Genomic DNA, 26996 nt, shown 5'->3' with positions numbered 1-26996 from the left:
ATCACATTGACCCGATCCCTCCTAATATGGTCGACTGTTGCTCTACACCAATAGTCAACACCTCACTTGTTATATCTGAACACGAAGTAATCATCATTGGATCATCGTTGGAAATCCACAGCCATTCTACCCCCACTGCACAGGTAACCACCATGAAAAGCCTTTCCAAAGCTAACTATGGTCTCATAAAATCAGCAGTCATGCAAATGGAGACTAGTTGCATGACAGCTGAATCAGAAAACAATGCACTATGAGCATGTACACAAATGCATTGATACTTCCTTACCCAATACAACCAGGACCCTCACCTTCATAAAAAGGAAGCTGAATCAGTGATCCCCTGCCATAAAGAAACTATCTGCAGAAGGAGGGAACTTATATGAAATAAGGTGAAGTCCCAAGACAGGAAATAAACCCTTATCAGCCTCAATGAATAGTTGAGATCCCTCATCAAATACTGCAAAGTTAGCTGTGAGAACAGACTTTGAGCACATAGTAGACAGCCACAAGGCCTCATACAGTTATGTAAAGAATCTCCATGGCAATACGAAGAATTGTTCTGAGCTACTAGACAATGATACCTCCCAGACTGAGCCAACAGATAATGCCAATATACTGGCTGGCATCTTGAATGCAAACATTATCCTCACTCCCCCCTCAAAGGACCAATCACAATACAAGTACACCACCAGGCACCCAGTATTACTGCAGCACAGGTTAAAACACCACTGTCCAAGGCCAAGAATACAGCTTCTGTGGGACCTGAGAATATCCCTGGCTGTGTTCTACATGAATTACAGAGTAACCTGGTACCTTACCTGTGTGCACTGTTCAAGCACAGCCTCACCTCTGGCTTTGTCCCTACTGAATTGTGCACTGCTACAGTCACGCCTCTCCAAACATGAGGTTTGACTACATACCCTAGGAAATACCACCCCAACTGCCTGACAAGTCTGTTATGCAAAGCTAAGGAATGCATCATCATGCACCTAATAAACAGGGATATGGGAATCTGCAGTCTCAGGATCCCACACAGTTTACCTTTGTGAAGGGTAGGTCATACCTGCTCATTCAACCTGGTCAACCTCTTGCCATCAGTCACCTGAGCTGTGGATGCAGGCAAGGTGACACATACAGCCTACATTGATCAGGCCAAAGCCTTTGATAACATTCCCCACTCACTAAGCTCAGCATCAACCCCTATATCAGTAGGGGGGAACAGTGGCACAAACACAGGGGTAGATTGGACATACTGCTGTCATACATTGAAACAGTTGCAGATGTCACTAGGTTTATTGTAACATCCTTTATGAGGAATATGACGTTGGTAATACCAATAGATGTGAGTATTTACTGACTGCATTCCCCAGAGTCAACAATTGATTTACCAAGGGCACCAACTGTCTGGTGAACATACAAAATATGATAGGCAGACATGTGGCCAGTCTGTTGACAGTGTGCCAGTGGAGAGGTATGTCAGAGACATATCACTGTGAGTCATGACATCACACACTATGTGCATGGCCGCACAAACCTTGTAAATCTATCAATATACCATGTGTATAAGAGCACTGATGACATAGAATCTGTTCACAAATCTGGGGATATGACCCCATGTTAGTTGGCTGTCTCCACATGTCCTGTCCTGTGATGTATTGCCACCCACTGTATGTGAATCTGTAGGCCACTACCTCTATAATGTTCCTCACACAGATAAGGAAATGGGGCAAGGCCCATATTAAGGAATGTCCCATATGTCAGAACTAGCAGCAGTGTCCAGGCCCACAGCACAATACAGTGCGGGCACCTACATAGTGGTATGGCCATAGCAGTACCTGACATCTGCACTTTTGTACAGAGGACAGACAGAAATTAGATAGCCAACAGGTTATGCATTAGGATGAATGTTTTAAAAGATACACTTCTGAAACTGAAAGGTATGCCATTACTACATGGCAGCAGTCCACAACGATATGTTCAAAAAATATATATAGTAGTCTACAGTTAATATCAACATAACAGATCAATAGCCAATAGGAGATACATATAAACATACAGCTCAAACAAATAGAACAAGATGCATTCAGAGTCCAGCATTGCATGCAGTGGTGTATCATTCCAGTACTACAATCTGCGATCTACTCTTACTTGAAAAAGCACTGTTAAAAGTACTAATGTAATGATACCATATGTGTTAAACTATTTCTGTCAACCAGTGCACTGTAGCTGGTGTAACATGCAAGTGTGACTGCATATAACCTGGAATGCTACCCATGTGTGAAACAAATCCAAAGAGAAAAGATTGTGGTACTACCTATGTATATCCCTGCTACTGTAATGACAGCACATAGAAGCATACTAAGCACAGGGAATTAAGTACACTTATTAAATATGTCATTACCCTGCTATTTTATCAGACTGGAATGTGCTCACTGGTTACCAGGTCTAAGCTATGCCTAGCACTGCTTAAATGCAAATGCTAAGCAGATTTGTGCACTGGTAAGTGAAGGCTACACAGTATAAGCACCTAATCATACGTTAGTACCCCTTACCCTCATCAAACCTGCCTTAATCACACTGTATCCAACAGTCCTTGTTCTGCCTATAAACAAAGTAAACAGCCCTTACAGGTCTTGAACCCAGGATCCTGCACACCATAGCCTATGCAATTTACCAGTAAGCCACCTCAGCTGTATTGTTACAACATGTTTTCTTAAACATACCCTTCTTTATAGCCAGTTTACAATAGGTAAGAGACAAGTGTGTAATTAGTAAGGATTGCTATCTATAAATATATATATATATATATATATATATATATATATATATATATATATATATATATATATATATATATATCTGAATAGAAACATACATAGAGAGAGAGTGAGATATGTAGGGAGCTCCATATATGTATACAACAATATATAGACATAGTACCAATAAATACCATGATGTTTAAATATATATATATATATATATATATATGTGTGTGTGTGTGTGTGTGTGTGTGTGTGTGTGTGTATGTATACAAATATACAGTTGTACAAACCCACTTGTTTGAAGTACTGAAACTTCGAAAACTGACTACAGAGCTCACAATACAGTGCGGAAGGGAATATTCCCTTTTCCTCGCTGTAGTGTGATCTCAGAGTTGATATATTTAAGTAGGGGGTGTGTGATGGGGTGCAGGGGCTTGCCCCCCTGAAAAATAATGTTCTTGTTATATATTTTTTTTTTTGTGAGGTGATCAGGCACCAAGACTTCAGCGAAAGTGCACTTTTGTTGAAGTGCACTTTCTGTTCTTGTTATATATTTTTTTTTTATTTGTGAGGTGATCAGGCACCAAGACTTCAGTGAAAGTGCACTTTTGTTGAAGTGCACTTTCTCTGAAGTGGGTTTTACTTTTTGTTTTCTGTTAAGTGACAATTCATTGTAAAGTAGTAGACCCACATATATACATATATATATATATATGGGGTCTATATTATATATTAAAAGTTTCAAAACTCCGAATCCCAAATGTTCGACAACATATGATTGAAGTTTGAAACTTCGAATATATAATAAAACATCAAAAAAAACTTACCTTAACACTCCCAGTAGGGGGGCAAGCCCCCCTGCAATCCTCACACCCCCCTACTTAAATATACCAACTCCAAGATCGCACTTCAGTGCAGAAAAGGTACATTCTCCCATTCTGCACCGTACGGCGCTGTTATATTTAACCTTCAAACTTTTCAAAGTTCGATCATATGGTGTCGACCATATGACATTCGAACTTTGAAAAGTTTGTTCATGTAATAGGAACCCCATATAGATATATATATATATATATATATATACACACACACACATATATGCATACATATCCCAAAATGTCCATACAAACATATGCTGCTGATAAACCACCCACAACTGGGGCAGCATGCACAGCTGGATACAAAAGCAGCCATGACACTCACATCTACCCACCACAGTCCAAATAAATGAGTGAATTGTACACTGCTACAAAATCATGATAGGCCATACACAATGGCCAGACATACAACAATCTCTTAGCAAAACAAATACAATGTTTGAGCATAACAAAGAAAATTACAACCAGCCAGTAATTTTCACATGTTTATTATACTCTGATGTCTTGCCCAAAGCCTTCAAAAAGTAAACATCACTAGAAATACATGCCTTAATCTCAAGAAGCAATTAACACCTAGTTACATAATTGAATACACAGCCTCCAATTACACTCGTCATTTAACCCCCTAAAGGATAAGGTATCACAGCTAATATTAATACATTGAAGTCTGTGCATAACAATTTTCCTTTTATGAATGGTTCATCACGCTGAGGAACAGACATTTTCAGAAATAGTACCTTGAGACCCACTACTGTCCCCATGGTGTGATTTATTCAAATGTACAGCTATATACTGACATATTTCTTATCAGTAATACATCTGACATGTTCTAACACACTAGTTTTAAAATGTGTTACTGCCCCCACATAAAATATGTCACAAAGCCATCTAAGAGCATTCTCTATATACCTCCCTCTTGAATGTACAGACTTCAACATGTTTCCCAGCCATTCCCCTCAGCAGGATTTACAGCAGTAAATAATGATAGACCAGTATACCTATCCGCCTACTGCTGTATGATATCTGGACAAAGCCTGACATAATTGGTGGACAGAAGCCCAAATACATGGCCATACATGAAATATTGTTGTTATACACTGAGAATGTTGCTGGTGCTACATGGCTTGTTGTAACATATCTTTTCTGAAGGATATAAAGTCAGAAAAACAAATGGATGTTACCATCTATATAGTGCAATCACCAGAGTATGCTACTGATTTGCTAGTGACAACACCTGTCTGGGGAACAGCCCATACATAACAGGTTAACCTGTGGTCATTATGTAGATGGCCCTACAGTTGAGAGTTATGCAAAGGCAGAACTTTGTCACACTGAAACCCATTCAGAAGTAGCATGTGCAGACAAACCCTGTTAAACTAGCAGTATTCCAAACATATAACAGCAATACTCACATTCTGCCCCTAAGTCTTGGACCTTCCCCACCATTTAGTTGGCTTATCTCCACAAGTCTTGTTGTAAGAGGTAGTAGCTCACACAACTCCTGGATGTCTTCCTCACAAGTAAGGGAAAGGGCCAATGCCCACATGGAATACTATTTTATAGGAGCGTGTTGCCATGACATTGGTTATTGGAAGAACTACACAGCTGCTTTGCATGCAGTTAGCAAGTGGGGAACCCCAATAGGTGCACAGGTCATCACCTTGTCGTGAGCATCACCTACAAAAGCCATGCTGCCACCTATTCAAACCAGCTCTATCCCTGTAGTGCACAGAGAGTGAGAGAGAAATAAATGAAACATAAAGTGGAAAAGAGAAGAACGTAAAAAGGTAAGTGGAACATGTAAGCAAGTAATTGAATGTAGTACTTGTTCTGTAATAATGAGAAATATGATTTGGAGGAATATATGTCCCAACAAGAAATGCTGTACTAATGTCCTGGTAAACAGCTGCTATGGCCATAGCATCTGTCCCTCTCTGCAGTGGGAGATATGACAGACATACCTCTCAACTGTACAGATCTTCTCAGAACTTCCCACATTTTGCCATCATGTATTTTTGTCTTTTCCTCCTGAGATCTGTACTTTTCTGACAAACAGATGAGGATTGAAGTCATCAGGTAATGACAAACACTTGAGTTTAAGGCTCCACATCCTTAAGAAGATTCCCTGTAATGCTAAATGTATCATTCTATGAACTTCCTAGGTTTGTAACTGGTACATTTAAAGTCTGTACTTATTTATCCCTCCATCATTTTAGGCATTGTCCAGATGTGATGCTCTGACAGGTTGTGAGGTGAGATCACAGCTCAGGATCCTGACTCACCTGGGAAATGACAGCTCATATATGACAACCACAGGGGTGTCTGTCAAACGGCTGTGACTGTGCCACTGCTAGGACAGTTAATGGGCTGTTTTCCATATCCATACTACCTTTGATTATGAGTATGACACATGTTTGCCTTGTAAAGCTAAGATGCCTATAGAGGGCATATGCATAGTAGAGTACTGTTGCAGACATGTGTGTTGGACTGCATGTGATATATTGAATTAATAGCATTCAACTGTACATTGTTCTGATGGACAATAAGCACATTTGTGACTGATATCTGTGGTCACATACACATATACCTGTGTTATGTCAGCCAAACTACTGGCAGGTCTGTGAGCAATGGCATTGTAACATAATAGCCTACTTATGACTGTTAGACATCTTCCAGGTTATCACAGTGATGTCAAATCCTACTGTGCAATCAATGTACTAATGTATGGTGCAGCTATAATAATACAGTATCAATACTGATGTCCCTTTTGACACCCATTTATATGTGCCATGGTCCAGACATAATGTTGTAACAGGTTGAGATGTATGACTGAGCAGCAAGACTATAAATACAGTGTGACATACTAACATTCAACAGAAACGTATACCAGGTATCCCCTGAGCACATGTATGTATGCATATGTTCAGCTGGAAGGCACAAAATTAATCATATGGGTTTCAAGCAGTCGGGCAAATAGGTTGTGCATGTGGCACATGTGTGTAATATCAGTGTCAGTGCATACAACAGACATATATGTGTACAGCTACTGGTGGTTGCATTCCCCTGACACTGATGTGGGTACTGAAGTAGGCATGATTATCAGGTATTAATCAGAGAAGTGTCCACCTGTATGACCATCTGTCCATGCCTACCACTACCAGCTATATGAACACCTATATACAGTGGATATCACAAGTGTACACACCCCTGTTGGAATGCCAGGTCTGTGTGCTATATAACAATCAGACCACAGAAGATCATTTCATAATGTTTCTCATCTTGAATGTGACCCCTAACCTGTCCAATTCCATTGAAATACAATCAAAGGTGTTTCTAGGAAGGTGAGCAACTATTGCCAAGTGCAGATGTGCCATGATGTTAGAGTCCAGACCAAGATGGATGAATGCTGTAACCATCTCAAGAGGTGCATGCAAAAGTTTAAGGGTGTGCACACTCATTCAGCTGGCTTATGTTACTGATTATTATTTCCATATGTTTTCACAGACCAGAGTGCTATGTTTTCATTGTATAGGCTATAGGTCACACTACAGGTGGAAATTGTTATGAAATGAGTTATTGTGGTGTCATGCTTCAATTGCACAAATATCAGGCAGTGTATCAGGGGTGTGTACCCTTTATAGCCACTGTAGCTATATGGACACAGCAGTACTTGACCTGTATATCCAGGCTCCACCAAGGTAAAGTAATCCCCTTTGGTAGACAGTAGCAATACACAATCCACATAATAGAATACTGCATTATCTTTACATGGACACATAGGTGCAGGCAACAACTTTGAAGCAAGTCCACCTATATCTGAGCAAGCAGGTGTGTTCACAGGTGAAGTCATGTAAGGCTGACTATGACTATGAATCGGACATATCCACACACCAAGGACAATTTCAACCATGTCTCCATATATGTTGTAAGTCTCAGATGAAACAACACAGTCCACCCTGTACTGGGGGTAAAGACCACCTCATACACACATGGATATAGGCAACCTGCATCACACAGGTTAGGTGGGAACATTGCCACCCTGTCCACCCCAGTCATACATGGAGATATGCACATCAACTACACTCCTCCCCTCAGCAATGGTGAGCATGTACATATTGTCTACTAATGGCAACAACAGTATATCTCCATAGGGCATAATAACTTCTGTGTCTGCCTCCTACATGAAATCAGGCATGTAATCATGGCTCCATCACATGCCACAGTCAAACACAGACCTGCCACCATACACACACCATCCACATGGAAGATGACCACTGTCAACCCTCTACACAGAAATGAATGAATGCTAGAGGGTTATGCAATCAAGTCTCCAACATTAGGGAGAATAAGATAGCTCAGGGACAGGCATGTAATGCAAGCTGCTATAACCATGATAGCTTAGAGGGTTCCAGTGTAGTCTGGATTATTTGCAAGTAATATCCACTGTTGATGTGCATTTTGACAACTGTATGAGGTCCTGTGACCTTTTCCTGTTTATGTCTTCCAGGTAACATGCAAAGTGTTCCTCTACCAGCATTCTCTGTTGGGGAAACAGACATCATCACCCAATATGTGATTGGACATTATGCCCTGTCATGTAGGCAGAGAACAGAAGATTTGTGGGAGAGGATTGCCCTGTGGAACAGTGTGGTCCACAATGTAAATGATGCTAGCTTCACAGCAGAACTTATGTATATGTGCAGCATCGGGCCACCAACCTCAAATGCCATGCCTATCAATGGGCTGCTGCTGTAGAAAGGGACCGACTAGCCACAGGTCGAGGCTCAGCCATCCAGCCCCCCAATGACACCCACTGAGGAGCTCCTCACCACACTTGGGCCACATGCCAAATGCACAAGCCATGACAGTGAGGAAAGCATTGTGGAGGTGGGTTGCACAAACACACTGGATGAGGAGCATGCAGGTAAGGGCTCAGTGGGGATTAGTACACTAATGTATCAGACTTACATGTATCTGTATGGAATCTGCATGCATGTGTCAGGTCCAATTGCAGTTGTGGATGGGGTTTTCTATTGCACAGAGGTGCACATCTATGGTGAGGACAGGACATTGTGTATTATTGCGGTTAGTACTGTAGATGTGCAGATATGTTTCATCTATCCTATACCAGCACCACATGTGTGTCTGCTGACAATAACTCCATCTCACAACTACCTAGGACCCTCTGGTCTGCATATGGGACAGCAGCCTGAAGCTGGTGAGTATTACATTGTTCTGTTGCTGCCTGGCAATACCCCAGGCATGTGAAGTGCACGCAATTTATCATGCACACGACAATCAGTAATAGCTATATTTCTTTATGTAATAGCTACATTGCTTGTTGTGCATGTTCACTTGTGCTGGGGTTAACTGTATTGCATCACATTGGTCACCACTGGGGCCTATCTGATGTGAAGTCATCATTCCTGTAGCATACCTCACAACTTGTCAGTGCCAAGACATCTGGATAGAGGTCAGCAAATTGTGCTGGACAAATGGCCTAAGGCAAGGTCATGTGTGACACATTACTGGTATACAATGGATATAAATTGTGTACACAGCCCTCTTAAGATGCAAGATGTTCCTGTTACATATTAATTAGGACTACACTATACCAGTCCACACCGCTTCCAGCCTTTAATGTGACCCATAACATACATCTACAAGGCAGGCCACCTTTGAGGGCAGCAGACATCCTATCAGGATGATATTTTAGTCAGGTGCAATACGTCATGCTGCCATATATGTCAGTACAGTCACTGTGGCCTATTTGGCTTTAATATCACATACATGGGCATTGTTAAGGCACACAGACCACTTCCGACCACGTGTATGTTTCAGACATATGGATATTCCAGACACATCTGCACAGAGGACTGTACAATGGTTTTACCTGCTGCATGTGAGGCACATGCTGTCACCATACTATACAAAGTAATGGCAGTGAGAGGTGGTCCCCAGCCATGTATGGTATAGAAATCAATATGGTATAAGCCGCACATGATATGATTCTCACACACAAACAGTTGTCAGCATTAGGGTTAGAACTCCTGCCTATCTAGGTATTCCTACTGCAGTGCTATGCAGTTTTCAGACCTGCCACAGAGCTTATACATTTCCACCTCTTCCAAATATACTTCTAAGGTGAATGACATTAGCAGGTCTACTAAATTGAAGTGAAGGGAAGTGTAAAGGGTAGTACACAGGTCAAAATGGTATGAGCCAGACAGTACATGAATCACACACACATACTTGCCAGTATTGAGATTAGAACTCCTGCCTATCTAGATATTACTACTATAGTGCTACACAATTATGAGAAGCACCACAAAGCTTACACATAACCAATTCTACCAAAGGTACTTCTGAGGTGGATGACATCAACAGGTCTACTACATTGGAGTGAAGGGAAGTGTAAAGGGTAGTACACAGGTCAAAAATGGTATGAGCCAGACAGTGCATGATTCACACACACTTGCCAGTATTGGGATTAGAAATCCTGCATATCTAGGTATTCTTACTATAGTGCTACACAGTTATCAGATGTGCCACAGAGCTTATACATTTCCACCTCTTCCAAAGGTATATCTAAGGTGGATGACATCAACAGGTCTACTAAATTGGAGTGAAGGGAATTGTAAAGGGTAGTACACAAATCAAAAATGGTATGATCCAGATAGTACATGATTTTCACACACACACACACACACACACACACACACACACACACACACACACACACACACACACACACACCAGTATTGGGATTAGAACTCCTGCCTATATGGATATGTCTACTATACTGTTACACAGTTACTACATGCCCTACAGAGCTTACTGAACTTTTACATGGCCAAAGATGATGATAAGTGCACACCTGTGGAAAAGTATTACTGGTGGCAGACAGTCTGCAATCTGTTCCACCCATACATCATGCTAGTTCTTTCTGTCTTGCACTTAAATTAGCATTATGGCATGGCACTTCACCAGGTTATTGTATCATGAAGTGTGGCACACCTGTGGGCCATCAGAAGTACTCTTTCATCACAGATGTCATCCCAATACTCACTAGTTATGTTCACCTCTCCTGGCATGTTTGAAGGGCGGTTATCTGTGTTTTCACCTATTAACCTGGTACGCATGCTCATTCTGGGGTACTGTTACAACTGCCGCATGTACACAGACAACCCTCCCCTCTAAACTCTAAACACTCAGGCCTGTGAGGGTTACCCATACATCACCCAGTGTGGACATATGCACTCTCCAGCAAAGACTGAACTAGCAGATCAAGAGGATGAGATCAACACCTGCACCACACCATGTGGAACACGTATCTCTCCATGACACCCACTTTATCAGCCATGACATACAGTGAAAATCCACACACCCACCTTCCCAGAGGCACTCAATGGACATCTGCACAAACAGCACAGACCAGCAAGGCAGACACCACGACATGGTACATGCCAAGGGAGACATATTTAACCTACAGAGTGTGACCCCAACCTCAGGGCCTAAGGTTAACCACCTTGCACAATACAGTGATCATGGGTAACTCAACACTGAGTCACACACATCCCACTCACTAGGTTGAATATGGAGCAGGTAACAGCCAGATATCAATCACATGCCAGCATCTAACACATGCCATAGCCAGTCATGTCACTCCGCAACAACTACGAGTATTACTCCATATCCATGTGGGTGTGAATGAATTGGGACACACCTCTCTGGGGTACATGACAGGAGACATGGTTGAACTCTCTGATTATGCGGTTCAGGCAGGTATGACAATAGCCCTAGGCAGTGTATTGTTGTCAACCAGAATGATGCTGTGGTGCTATCAACAGATGGTTGAATGCAACATTGGCTTATGTGTTATGTGCCATTCTCAGGGGATCCAGGACATCTCTGCTTGGAATGACATGATTGACAGAACCCAATGACTTGCCATGGATGTCCTACATCTGTCACTGCTGGGTTTCCAGGTACTAAGATGCAGCAGATACTGAGGACAGTCACAGCAGCCTTGATAGTTACATCAACAACCTCCACAGCATTAAACACAAGTGCTATGAGTTACTGCACAAATCTAATACCTATCCTGAGACAACAGATATTGGCCACAGTCTTGACAACACATTCAGTCCCAGCTTTACCCTTCTGTACCCCCACTAGTGAAGAGCTGAGTGAATGTGTTCTCACATGTTGTATCCCATTTCCATTCTAGGCATCTGTGTGTCACCAGGATGTAGACCTGCAGCAAGGCCACATGGTATGACAGGGGATATTCATAAACCAAACACACTGTGATTACTATTCACATACAGACACACACACACACACACACACGCACACACGCACACACACACACGCACACACGCACACACGCACACACACACACACACACACACACACACACACACACACACACATTTGCCAGTATTGACATCCATAGGTTCTTTGCTTCATAGGTGTGTGTTTGGTGAATGGGCTTGAAGGCTCTACAAGGCTAGCCCAAGAGAATATCTTGGCATCAGGCCACATGGCAATAGTCTACAGTGTGGCTCAGGAATATAGTCACTGGAGTGGTCCCCAGGGTGGGTATTGTATTCCCCATCCACTCATCCAGGTTTCTATTGTGGGTGGCCAGTGATGCGCACTGCTTCCCATGTATATGATCTATATTCCATAACATGGACAGTGTCTGGGTTGTGCACATGTCCCACATGCATGTTCTTTGATGTGTGGAAGTGTGCATGAGGTCTCTGGGGTATGTTGTGTGGACAGATTGATATCCTCCGATGTAGCATTCCTGACTTCATTTGGTGAGACCTAGCTATGTAAGTCAGGTAGTTATTTCACCTACATTGACAGTATGATACAGGTATTCAGTGGAGTTACTGGTGGCTGTCCATACAAGGCATGTGTATAAGGCATGGTATTCCCTTTGTGGGGTATGTTTGCAGACTCTACAGTTGTTGCAGGCGTCCAGTGGGGAAAATGACAAAAGGGCCACTGTACACATTGATTGGGCTACTGAGGGGATGGAACAGGTTGTCATGTCCTTTTACTTGCTGAATAATACACACTCAGTCAGGAGATGTAACACATCAAAGTACTTTCTGATATCAGTTGCACTGTTGTGGTCAACATGCATGTTGTCCACTGCAATCACACTGTGGGTACTATCTGTGAGGCAATATGCAGGGGAACTACCAATATAGTGGTTGTTGCTTAGCCAAGTATGTTTTTGTATGATACATAGGTGGAGAGTGGTCTCTGAGTAAAAGAAGGGTTGCCTATATTGTTCACTAATCCATACTGTCACACTTAGGGCTGTGGATTGTCTACACCAACCTCTATGGTGTTTGACAACTGTTGGCCTTGTAATGTGACAAATACTAGGTTCACAACATACTAATTTAGCAAAACCCACATACCAATGGATCCTAATCACACCAACATCCACACAGGATACTGATGAGAGACACACACACTTACCAGTACTGAGTTTCTAACCCCTAGTAGCTATATATTGCTACTACAGTGTACCACATTTATCTCATGTGCTGCAGAACTTATAGGATGGATGTTGTCCCAAAATACTTCTAAGGTAAGGAATATCACCAGCCTTGTAAATACTAGCATTGGGTGATATAATGGTTGAGAGATTCCAAAACATATTCCACCCTACACACACATATTTACATTTTCCAGGGGTGAAGTTCAAACCTCTATCTAACTATCTTTTTGGACCATTATGGTTACACATTTACCACATGCACCACTGACCTTACATGGATTAGGGTTGCAGACAGGTACTTCTAAGGTGGATGATATCTGCAGGACTGCTAAAGTCAGGCACTGAGATGTCTACTGGGTGTAAATGGCACAAAAATCTTTGAAGTACAGACATACATATGTAGACATACATACACACACACGCACTTGCCAGGGATGAGATTCAAACCCATACATATGTAGTTATCGCTACTACATTGTTCTGCATTTATCGCATGCGTCATGGAGTTTACACGTTGAAGAGCTCTGCAAAGGCATCTTTGAAGGTAAGTGATGGCAGCAGTGCTAAAGGAGGGGTAAGAGAAGTGTTGTAAATGTGAATGACCACAAAATCAGGCCTTTACAAGGATACACACACTTTCTCACACAAACAATCACATTTACACAGTTGCCAGGATCAGGATTGGAGCACCTACCTAACTAGTTTGCTGCACTATAGTGTTACACAGTTATTACAAGCACCACAGAGCTTACATATTAGGGAGCTGTCCAAAGGTATCTTTGAAGGTGAATCACATCAGCAGCAGTACTAAAGGAGGGGTAAAGGAAATGTAAGTGTGAATGACCTCAAAATCAGGTCTCTTCAAGGATACACACACTCTCTCATAAAAACACTCACATTTACACAGTTGCCAGGATCGGAACTCATACCTCACTAGCTTGCGACACTGTAGTATTAGGCTGTTATTGCAAGTGCCATGGAGCTTATATGCTGGGGGGGTGCTGTCCAAAGGTATCTTTGAAGGTAAGTGACATCAACAGCAGTACTGAAGGAGTGGTATGGGAGATTTAGTGAGTGTTAATGACCTCAACTACTTTCATCTAGAAACACACACACTCACACATGCACACGCACACACACACACACACACACACACACACACACACACACACACACACACACACACACACACACACACTCACACACACACACACACACGCACACACACAACTTTACATTTGACAAGAATGAGATTACAACTGCTACATGGATACCAATTTGTTCTGTAGTGTTACAAAGTTATCACAAGCACCACTGACACTAAAGGGTGGAGGGCTAACCAAAGGTTACAGTGAATGACATCAGCACATCATATTATATAGGCCAATGGGATGTGTAGTGAGTGGGACAGGCCTCCTAATGGGTTTCTCTCTGTCGCTGTCTGTCTTTCTCTTCTCCACATCTCTGTATGTGTATGCTTGACATATTATATTATGTTGGCCTTAGATATGTGTGTGTATTCATATCCAATGTGTGTGTGTGAAGTATCAGTGGTGCACAATTTGGTGTGTATGCACAGACATCTGCAAATAATCGATATCTGTAGTCTATTGTGTTGGAAGACATGGGCTTAATTTTCAAAATGTAGGAGCATGCCCAGTATGACCTTCTATATTGAGTGTGTGCATCTATTCCAGGGAGGGTTGGACTCCAGTTCAGGATTTTGTGTGCTACAGCTACACCTAGCAAACTGTTTCTGCAGGATATCTGTAAATAGGTTGCCAATATGGAGACACAATGGGCTTAACATACAGGGGGTACTGTAACTATTGCTGTCTGTGCTGCTTGTCTGACATGTTTGGTTGTAGCATAGGTATTCTGACATATGTATTGTTTTGCACTGTGTTGTGTCATGTCATCAACTACTGACAGTTATCATTCTTTGCTCACAGTTATTTATTGGGAACTACAAGATGAAGGAAGCTGAGACCAATATTCTGAGGCAGATAGACCACACATTCTGGTACACACCTGCCATTGTGGAAGGGTAGCTACAGACAATAGACTGCTGTCCTTTATCCCAGTAGTATTTATGGCCTGATCCATAGTCCTAGCAGTAAGACATGGGGAGACATGCTACTGGCATTTGTCAACATGGCTTTGCATTTGTTTTCTGTTTACTATTAGGTTGTTAGTTGGGATCCCCTGACATTCCATACATTGGCACTATGGGTGAGGCATTGGCCTTTGCCAGAGGACTGTAGGCCATTTGAGAGTGCTGCAGGCCATCTGTTACTGCATTTCTACACGGGATTGTTGGGGGGTGCACACCTGCAGACGTTAACATTTGAACTTACTGTAATGGTATTTCGGTTACTCTGTTGGCTTCCATTTCATATTGTATTTTGACCTATCATGCAGACAGGAGGAATATCACTAGAGTACACATGTTAGGTCTTAATAGCATATCTTTCAGTTTCAGACTTCTTACCCTCCAGAAATGGAATGCAACTGCCAGACCTGTTGTAGTATGTCTGTGTAGGTCTGGTGGGAGACTGTTCACCATTGCATTATTTGGGGACCTTAGCCCAGTCTTTCTTCATGGTTATCTACATCTGTCCTGCTGGGTGAGGCTGGTGGTGGATATGTGACCCTCATTGACATCCATGTGTGTGACCTATTGACACCAACAGTTCTTTGGGCCATCACATGTACTGCAGTGGGAGTTGTCACCTTGTGTTGTGCTGCCTAATATGTTGACACCACTATTTGTTATGAATTTCTTGCTGTCCCATATAGCTGTCTGCTGCTATCCCATTCAGCCATCAAATTCCCTTGCATGCTTGACTCCATGTCATACTTACAAGTATGAGAACATACTACTCCATTCAGTAATTTATAGGAAGAGTGACTTACTTTGCTGCTGGGCCAGTATTGAGGACAGTGCTGGAGGGCTGACTATTTTGGATGCACATAGTATACTCTTTGGCATCCCTTTTACTGTACATGTGAGTTGGAGAGAGGTATCGGTCCCTGGGTCCCTACAGTGTCAGTGTGTGTGCTATGCATTGCCTCTTTGCCAAGGCCTGGGCATACTGTGCACGCCTCCTTCTGCCTACAGGGGCAGACTCAGGATGTTCCTCCTCTGAGTCCCTCTGTGCCTGTGCTGGCCATGGCAATGGTTGGGGGCTGTGTGGCCTTGCCCCGTGCTGTTCCTACTGCAGCTGTTTCTGCAGGATCATATTGTGTAGCAAGGCACATACTATGAAATTTGTGTACATGTAGCTGGATAGTACTGCAAGGCTCCACCGGATATTGTCAAGGCAGCAGAACCGTGACTTGAGCTCTCCAAACACATGCTCTACAATCATCCTGGTTTGTGCGTATGCCTCATTATGGTGTTCTTGTTCGGGTATGTGTGCATTTCTGATGGGTATCATCAGCCACAGCTCCAGTGCATAGCCAGCATCCCCCACTAGATGTCCATATGGGATGTCACCCCTGGTAAATGCCTGATACACCTGTGAGCAATGTCAGATGTGGGAGCCATGATAGATTCCAGGGCTGCCAGCACACACATTCATGATAATGCCTTGAGCATCGCACATGACCTGGCAGTTGATGGAGGGGAAGCCCTTGTGGTTTATGTAGACCCTGCCCCACTCACCGGGTGATGCTTTGATGTGGATGTGCATGCAGAGTATAGCACCAACTGCCTCAGGGTATTCTGCTATACAGTGGAAGAGACACATACATGTGGTCAGCATGTCACGGGCAGTGGGGGAATATAAGTGCTCCTTGGCATGTTGTGTCATGGCATCCAGGAACTGGTGGAGTACCCTGGATGCTGATGCCTGTGAGACCCCCATGATATCTCCAGTTGGTCTTTGGAAGGTACCTGTGGCTAGTATTCTTAAGCCTAGATATACCTTGGTATCCACTGGGATGGGTACCCCTCTATTAGTTCTGTGTGTAAGGCATGGCTGGCACAGCTCAATGATTTGCTGTAGAATGTCCCTGTCTATCCTATAGCGCTCTATTATCTCCAGCTCATGTAGGCCCTGGTAGCTTACCCTGGGTCTGTGCACTTTTCTCCTCCTCCTCATTGTGGGTCAGTTGTCAGCATTCTCCTCCTCACCATCGGCAGTCTCTAGCACATATTGATGGAGTAAAGCAGCAGGAGCCTTTAACATATTTAGTTATTTTTGCCAGTTAAAAATCCCCATCTGTGTACACCGGGGGTGTAGATTTTATGGGAAAATACAGTCTGTAGGGTGTTTGCATAGTTTATATTAGTGTGTTGGGCTGCTGCATGTGTAATTGGCTGATTCTGATACATTCCACCTGCCACCTATGCTAGTTTTCCTTGATTGCCTTCCTACAGCTGTTTCCCCTTCCCACTTCCTCCCTGTTTAAGCCCCAAGACATGCTGCTCATACCTGGTGCTCAAATGTAAACAGTTATACTATTTCCTGTGCTTTTTATTTATTTATTTATTTATTTTAGGCCCATTGCACACCGCGCACACCCGTTTAGCTAATTTAAGCACTTTTAAGCAGAAATGGCCCTCCCTGAATATGAACACACTCTGCATTTCATGGAATAAGACAATCCAGCCTCAGACACACCCCCTTCCTTAGCTATGCTTAGCTAAGGGCAAACATGGGCCACAGAGCTACAATGAGCTTACAGCAAGCATGACACAGCCCCTTATGAAGTCATTCAGCTCTTATACTTGCACTGTTATATTGCTGCACCTACATGGTTAGGTACAAGCTCTTACTTTGAGGAAATTTGTGATTCAGTATAACTCCCCTCATTTGCATAACCCCAGTGTGTAAGTCCTTAGTTACTGCACTTAGATGGACCCTTTCCCCTTGACAACCAGTGCTCCCTCATTTTGTTTACTGCATGCCATTGACTATAATGGCAAAATGTAGAATTATCTTAAAATTTACTTTTCTCAATTTTTGTTTTTTATTTTTGGCACAATCCTGTTTGTGTGCCGCTGCCCTAAGCTTAAACGACCGTAATCGGCCAAAAAGAAAAAAGTTTAATTTCTTAAAAAAATAAACTATTATTAATGACAATGGCCTTATATTTGGCCATTGGCATGTTTGTTTGACTATAATACATGCTTTCCATGAGCTGTCCTACCTCTGTTTGCTCAGATGCAGAAATGTATTCAGTTACTAACTGAATACATTTCTGCTCTGATACTGTTCCTGCAAAGAGCCAGCTTCATGGATCTCAACATCACCTCATTTGTATGTTTTTTACCAGCAAATGAGGTGATTTGCATCCTGCATGGCTTTCCATGTAGAAACAGTGTAGAGCCGCTCATGCACATGAAAATGTCACTTTCCTGGATTGCTCAGCAGCCATTTTCCACGCAGGAGCTCCTACACTCTTCCTGCATGGAAAATGGCCATTCATGAATCCCGGGGAGCATTTCCTACCTCAAAAATGTTACCCATTCAGAGAGTTTGAAGTATAGTCATTTATTGTTCAGAGGGCATGGAAGTTAGTTTTATGCTTTTTTCTGTCTTCCATAAATTAGGTGTTTTTTTCGCTGAACATGGGAAAACAATGTATTCTAACCCTCCACTGCCACCCGTATCATGTCCTCATTGGTCAGTTTGGACTGCAAAGCTATCTCCCTTAAAATAAAAATCAAACCCATAAACCCAGCTAAACCCATAACAGGAACTATTCTAAAGCAAACTACATCCTATTAAGTGACAGCTTGTCAAATTCATGGCTCATCTAATCCTAGAGAACATAGGTACCTATGCAAAATTATTTACAAGAAACACTGTATGAGCATATAAATAGCTGCACTGAAGTTGCAGTGCCTACCAGAAGTAAGCTCATATCTAACATCAAAAGCAAACCCCACTGGTGGAATCCTTACCTTAACAGGGTATACATCAAAAGAAAAAAATGTCATGGCCAAAATCAGTAAGAACAACTCTCTTAAAGAGCTCTCTAGTTCAACTAAGCATGCAACTAAGAGATCTAATAAAGTCCATCAAGGGCAATTATGAGGTCAGGATAGCCTCTCAGGCTAAGGACAATCACAAGGCTTTCTTCAGCTGTGTCGGCAACCTTAAAGATAACACTCAGCAGTGTGAAAAATGGGTGGTAAATGGGAAAACCTTCACTGACCAGGGTGACATAGTGAATCTGCTGGCAGAAATGCTTAGTTGTAACTTCACACCCAACTCCCCCATCCTCTGTGAAATCTCATCTAGTATCCCCCCAGTTATCAACAGGAAGCAGGTCCTCATTATGCTAGCTAAGGCCATAAACACTTCTTTAATGAGCCCTGACAATATCCCCATTTGCCTTTTAAATAGGCTTAAACAATATCTAGAAGGACCACTTGAGCACTATTCAGCTACAGCTTCAAACGGTTTACATATCTGGTGAATGGAGGGCTGCAACTGTCATCCCTTTTCATAAGGGTGGACCACCAACCAGTCCTGGGAACTACAGAGCCATCACAAATTATCATGGAAATGATCATCCAGGACATTTGCAACATACAGACATTGGACTTATCTGAGTTTGGCTGTGTTAAGGGAAGGGCTTTCCTACTCAGTCTGGTAGACTTTTTTTAGAGGTGCACACCATCTACCTTAACCTGGCCAAAACATGTGATACAACATCCCACTCAAATACTCACAGAAATGGGCATAAATATGTACTAAACTCACAGGATTTTTGGTTGGTTCACAGATAGGACCCAAGAAGTCAAGATCAGTGAGACTAACTCAACCAGGAGGATGATCACCAGCTGAATATCCCAGGGTTCTGTGCTGGGCCAACTTCTGTTTGACATCTACATCTCAGAAGTAAAGGGTAATATAAAGGTCTCTTGCAGATGACTGTAAATTGGGAGCTATCATAGTTTACCCCTATGACAGTAACATCCTAAAAGAAGGTCTAACACAAACAAATGACTAATGCCAAAGCCATGGATTAAAGCTCAATGTGAAGACATTTATTATAGTGCCTTTGGGAAATTGTCCACCAAAGCTAATTGCTCCATCAAAAACAAAAAAAAAAAACCTTATGAGTTGACCCAATAGTTAGGGATCTGGGAAGATATGTAGGCAATAATCTGGCCTTCAACCAACATGTAGTCAAGATATTAAGAATATCATTCTATTTCACCCAGATTATTAGCAAGTGCATGGCATCCAGGTCCAAAGAAGTTATAATGCAGCTCTGCTAAGCATTGTCAAACCCATCATTTAATACAATGGGCAGGATTCAGGAAGGCTTACATGGAGTTCAAGAGTAGTGTAAGCCTCCGTGTAAGCCTCCCGATTCAGGAACAGCCCAAACCTCTGTGTAAGAGACAGCTAACACGTCTCTTACACGGACTGGGCGTGGAAATGCTCAATACCTCATTTGCAGCTGAAAGATATGCAAATGAGGTATCTGAGCGATCCAAGAAGCCTAAACCAGTCCGTGTAACGGACGTGTTAGCTGCAGAAATGTACTCAGCTGACAACTGAGTACATTTCTGCAAATTTGACAACGGAGCTATGTCAGCTCCAAATAAAGGGTGCATATGGTTCATTTAGCATGCCAATGGCCAAATATGTGGCCATTGGCATTAAAAGTGTTGCAAAAATATTAAAAATAACTTTTTTTTCGTGGAATTTTAATGTGTAACTGCAGCGCACCAGCAAAATGGGTGCGCTGCCTAAAATTGAAAACTGAAGCTTATAAGCCCACAATTGTGGGTTTAATGTATTACATGGAATGACAATGCAGGGACTAGCAGACCAAAAACAATATGGCCTCCGTGTAGTGGTTGTCAAGGGAAGCTCCGTGTAAGACATGTAACTAAGCATTACTAGGCAATCCTATGTAAATGAGGGTTACAATACTGAATCACACTGCCACATAGGTAATGAGCACTTTCTGAGTAGTGTAAGAGTTATAGAAGGGGGAGGAATAGAGTAAGAGGTAGGTGACATCACGGGGGGGAATGATAGAAATAAGTGTATCACATTGGAGGGCAGTGTAACGTGACAGATGACAGACAGACATCAGGGAGAGGGGTGTGTCCCAACAGAACACTAGGAAAGTCAAGAAATAGAGGGTGCACACTATCCCTACACTCAAACTTTCTTGATATACGTGCATGCGAGTGTGTGCGCGTGTGTAAGGCAGGTTCAACATGTGGGAGCGTGTTGCAAACCGTTTACAATGGTTTGCGCGGGCGTGCACGTGTGTAAGGCAGTGTGCGCGCGTTTTACCATGAATCAGCCAAGTTCACACCGTGTAAGGATGTGTGCGCGCTTTTAACACTGTGTAAGGACGTGTGCGTGCGTTTAAGTAACTGTGAGTGTGCTTAAGCTGGTGTGCACTTTGCTCCCCCTGAAGAAACAGAGAGGAAAAAGGAAGCAACCAGAATACAAGGAAGCTGCCAGAGGATACTGCTGGAGTTAATTGGTGATAACAATTGGAAGCAGGCAATTACACAGGCAGACTAGAAGCCCAACCCAGCACTTAAAACACTGCAAACAGCAGTGCAGGCTGTTTCTCACAAGAGATACTGCAAGAAAGGAGTAAGCTATCAGAATTGAAAACTGACAAAAGCTGAACTCAGAGCAGAAATGCTAGGGGCTGCCATAGCTGTTATAATCAGGCATAGGCGGATTGCTGAGGGTGGTGACAATGCAGATGCTGACAGACAACCCAGAGTGAGGAGAAGGAGAAGAGTATACAGGCCCAGGGTCACCTACCATGGGTTACATGAGCTGGAGATAGTAGAGCTACAGAGTGGACAGAGACCTTCTGCAGCAAATTGTTGAGCTGTGCAGGCCACGTCTCACACACAGAACCAACAGAGGGGAACCCATCCCAGTGGAAACCAAGGTATGTGTTGGCCTAAGAATACTAGCAACAGGTACCTTCCAGAGACCAACTGGTGATATGATGGGGATATCACAGGCATCAGCCTCCAGGGTACTGCACCAGTTCCTGGATGCCATGTCAGCACATGTCGGTGATCATGTATATTTCCCCAATGACCGTGAGGTAGTGGCCAGCAATATGCATCTCTTCCAGCAAATAGCGGGATACCCTGAGGTACTGGGTGCAATAGACTGCACGCAAATACGCATCAAAGCACCAGCCGGTGAGCGGGGTAGAGCCTATATTAACCGCAAGGGATTCCCCTCCATCAACTGCCAGGTCGTGTGTGATGCCCAGGGCATAATAATGAATGTGTGTGCTGGCTGCCCTGGGAGCTACCACGATTCCCACATCTGGCATCTGACGCAGCTGTACCAATCATTTGCCAGTGGGGACTTCCCACACGGACACCTAGTGGGGGATGCAGGTTATGCACTGGAGCCGTGGCTGATGACACCCATCAGAAATGCACACACACCTGAACAGGAACGCCATAATGAGGCACACGCACAAACACGTAATGTCATAGAGCATGTGTTTGGGCTGCTCAAGTCACGGTTCCGGTGTCTGGACACATCTGGTGGAGCCTTGCAGTACACACCAACTACATGTACCCAAATGATCATGATATGTGCTATGCTACATAATATGATCCTGCGGAAACAGCTGCAGCAGGACCAGCATAGGGCTGGGCCAAACATACCCCACCATTGCCAAGGCCACCACAGGCAGAGGGTGACTCGGAGGAGGAACAACCTGACCTTGCCCCAGTAGGCAGAAGGAGGCGTGCCCAGTATGCCCTGGCCTTGGCAAAGAGGCAACGGATAGCACACACACTTGGTCAGTAGGAACACTGGGACTGATACCCGCTCTGACTCACTCATATAGTAACAGGGATGCCTAACATGACACAACCTGCTTCCAAACATTTACAGGGAGTGTAGTATGTGCATCCGACAGAGGCAGCCCTGCAGCACCACCTGAGGCATGAATGCCATGTTTTAAGTAATGTAACACCATGTACCATATGCACACCTGAGGACCCTGACTAACATCCACCCTCACCAATCATAAACCACAAAAACACAAACCCACCTTCATAGGTACCACAAGGGATAGGAACCTAGATGTAATGCTACCCAATGCCAGAAGTATAAACAGCAAGATGCGTGCAGTGTAAACGCACACAGTATAGAGAATGTAGATATCAGTGCTGTAATAGAAAACTGGGTCAAAGCCCACATCAGCACCCTAACACTACCAGGTCACACCTCATACAGTGATGTACATGTGCAAAAACATGGAACAAGCTACAAAATGAGGGTGACTAGCAATAAATGTCATGGATAACCACACCCCCATGTTGGTACCACAACAAGAAGCAACATGGATTAGCCATGGTCAAATACCAATGGCTAAAACTGCCTACTACTACATAGCTTGCTGCAGACCACTGTCCTAATAGCAGGAACTGCACCAGGCCTATGTTCATAGGTTCATAGGTTCATACTAGGCTATCTGCCCTAGGGCATTTATAAGCCTAGCCCAGAGTTTTGTGGCTTCCGCCACCCCTTCAGTTTGAAGGATAATATGCCCATTAGTTTGCTGTGCCTCTGTCAAGCAGTGACACTGAGGTTATCCCTGGGGTATACCTGCGATCTCCCATCCATTGGTCAAGATTTCTCTTGAACAAAGCCAGCGAGGTGCTCAGCCTCACATGTACCAGGATGTTGTTCCACAGCATAGGGAGTCTCTGGGTGATGAATCTGTCCCTCCAGCACGTCCTATTAATAGCCGTGTTGAGGTTTAAGTCTCTTGCCCTTGTAGTTCCGATGGATTTAGAGGTTCTGAGGTGAAGCATGTTCATTAATTCCAGGTTGGACATGGCCTTGTATGTCAGGCACAGGTCACCTCTGAGCAGATGGTACGCAACTGAATAGAGCTGGAGTTCCTTCAGTTGGGCAGCATAAGACATATCTTTGAGATCCTTTATCCTTCTGGTGAGGAATTTTGGGGCCTTTCCAATTGCTGCAGGTGTCGGGTCAGATACATTCCAAATGGGGCATTGTACTCAATCATTGGTCTGATGAGTGATGAGTACAGGGGAACAATGACCTCCCTTGATCTAGATGTGAATCCCTGCATGATCAGGTGGGCAATGTAGAAGGTCTTCTGAACTACTTTGGCAACGTGAGTGTCAAACGAAAGGTTACTGTCAACCTGGGTGCCCAGATCCCTGATAACCTCTTCTGTGCTTAGAGGATTGCCACCTATAGGGGAGCTAGGGGTAACCTTGTTTTTTCCGAAGGGTATGACTATGGATTGTGTAGCGTTTAACTTTAGGCCATGGCTCTGGCACCAGTTATCCGTTTCTATGAGACCCTTCTGAAGGATGTCTGTGTCAGATGGGTTTTCAACTATGGTTCCCAGTTTGCAGTCATCTGCAAACTTTGTCAGCCATAATCCTCCTGTGTTTGCTTGTACTTCTGAAAAGTAGATGCCGAACAAAAGTGGGCCCAGGACTGAGCCCTGTGGGACACCACTTGTGACAGGCTTGGAGTGTGACATGGCGCCAGCAACTCTGACCCTGTGGGTTCTGTCACTTAGCCAGTTTGCAACCCATCTTGTGATGTATGGGTTTACATTTAAGCTGGTGAGTTTTCCAATGATACCCGAGTGGGGTATTGTGTTGAAAGCCTTTGCCAGGTCAAGGTAGGCTGTGTGGACTGCCTTGCCCTCGTCAATGGCCTTGGTGACTGTTTCGAAAAAGTCAACCAAGTTTAAAAGGCATGATCTGCCCTTGACAAAGCCAAACTGGGTTGGATCCAAAGTCTGCAAGACCCATATGTCTTCATTTATGAGTTCCATTATGATCCTCTCCATAGCTTTGCAGACCAGGCTTGTCAAGCTGATGGTACGGTAGTTTCTGGGGTCAGTGGAGGCACCTCCTTTGTGAAGTGGGACCACTGTTGCCGTACGCCACTCCTTGGGTACGTATCCTGAGGTGAGGCTAAGATTAAACAGCTGCCCTAACTGTGGGTTTAATTCCTCATTGAGTTCGTGGAGCACACAACCGGGGACACCAGCTGGTCCCATGGATGCTGTGTTTTTCACCTTGGATAGAGCACTTCTCACCTGAGCATTTGAGATGTGTGGGGGGCTACAATCCTCTGGTATAGATATCTCTCCTGTTGGGGGGGGGGGAATCTGCACTGAACCTGTCAGCCAGTATGTTGGCAATGTCTGTAGGTTCAGTGATCTTTACATCATTTTGAACTAATTCTGAGCATATCTGGGAGTTTCCTCCCAGGTTTCTAACATAGCTAAAAAAGGCCTTATGATTGTCTTTTGAGTCCTTAGCGATTTTTCTCTCAAAATTTGCCTTGGATGATGTTATGGGAGATCTCAGTTTTTTACTTATGATGAGCAGGGGTGTCTTCCCTTCTACGGATTTCGCTCTATCTTGTAGTAGCTCCTTCCTTTTGTTGTACAGCTTGTTTATGGCTGGGGTCCACCAGACTGGATGCTTGCCTTTGGTACAAAGAGTCTTTGTTTTGTTTGGGATTGCCTGATCCATGCAGTCCTGGAGGTGCTGGTAGAAGGCATTTGTAAGTGATTCAGCGGCTTGGGTAATGGTTTCCGCTGGCTTGGGGGCCTTGAAAGAGACCACACCAGTCTTTAGAAGTGTGAAGTCGGCTTCTGGGAAGTTCTTCACTGTGGTCTTTCTTATCTGGGGTGGGGGCGGGATGTGGACTTCCAGTGAGATCAGTTTATGATCTGATCTCACCAATGATGGGTATACTTCTGGTGTTGAACATTGTGACCCCATGTTCGTGATGATGAGATCTAGTATGTTGTCTCCTCTTGTGGGGATGGTGACTAGTTGTTCCATGGCATTTGAGTTTATGAACTCTAGGAACCTTTGGGCTAGAGTGTTGGGGCCTGAGTAGTGATCCCAGTCTATATTTGGATAGTTGAAATCACCCAGTATGATGGTGTTTGGAGATACATTTATCCCCTCCAGTGTTTTCAGGAAAGCTGTGTGAGGTTCCTGAGTTTGAGAGGGTGGCCTGTAACATGCTACAAACTGCAGAGCAGTCTTGCCTATGGTTAATTGCACCTGGATGGTCTCCGATGCATCGTGCATTGCCACCAACCTTGAGGTGAGGGTGTCCTTGATGAATATGGACACCCACCCTCCTTTCCTGGTGTTGTCCGGATTTTGGGGCTGGAACGCATGATATGAGGTAACACCTGATAGTGCCGGTGTGCTGTCAGGAGCCTTGAACCAGGTTTCAGTCACAGCACAGACATCGATGTTCTCCATACTGAGAAGGGCTTCGAGTGCATGCATCTTGAGGTTGAGACTTCTGGCATTGAGCAGCATTACCCTTAGTTTGTTTCCTTTTTGGTGTTCTAGGGTGGTAGGTTTAGAATCTGAGCCTTGCCTACAAAAGGCACAATGGGGGTGGCAAGAGCCTTAGCCAAAATCCGGAAGCCCAGGGGTGACAGGTGCAAGCTGTCCCTTGCGAATCAGCGTGGCTTGTCCAGCATGTCATCCCAGGCAGACAGACATTGGATCCCCTTTGAATGACACCATAGTTTAAGCCAATTATTACAGCTGATCATCTTGTCTCTGTATTGTGGCATCATTCTTGGTGAAGGTAGGATACTGCTCAAGGTCAGGGTCATACCTGCCTGGGCTACATAATCACAGAGCTCCTCTATGTCTCTTTACATGTAGTCCAGGGAGGTACGTCTCCGGTCGTTCACACCAGCATGGACAATGACTGAGTCATACTTGTACTTGCAGTTGAGTGACCTGAGTGCTTGCATTATGTGGTGGATTCCAGCGCCCGATAGGCAGCTTACTGTGACCTTCTCCTTGCTCAA

Source organism: Protopterus annectens, chromosome 17.part0, assembly GCF_019279795.1.
Source record: "Protopterus annectens isolate FY-2018-M chromosome 17.part0, PAN1.0, whole genome shotgun sequence".
Lineage (NCBI taxonomy): Eukaryota > Metazoa > Chordata > Ceratodontiformes > Protopteridae > Protopterus > Protopterus annectens.
The sequence above is the reverse complement of the archived record's forward strand: the minus strand, read 5'-3'. Positions refer to the sequence as shown.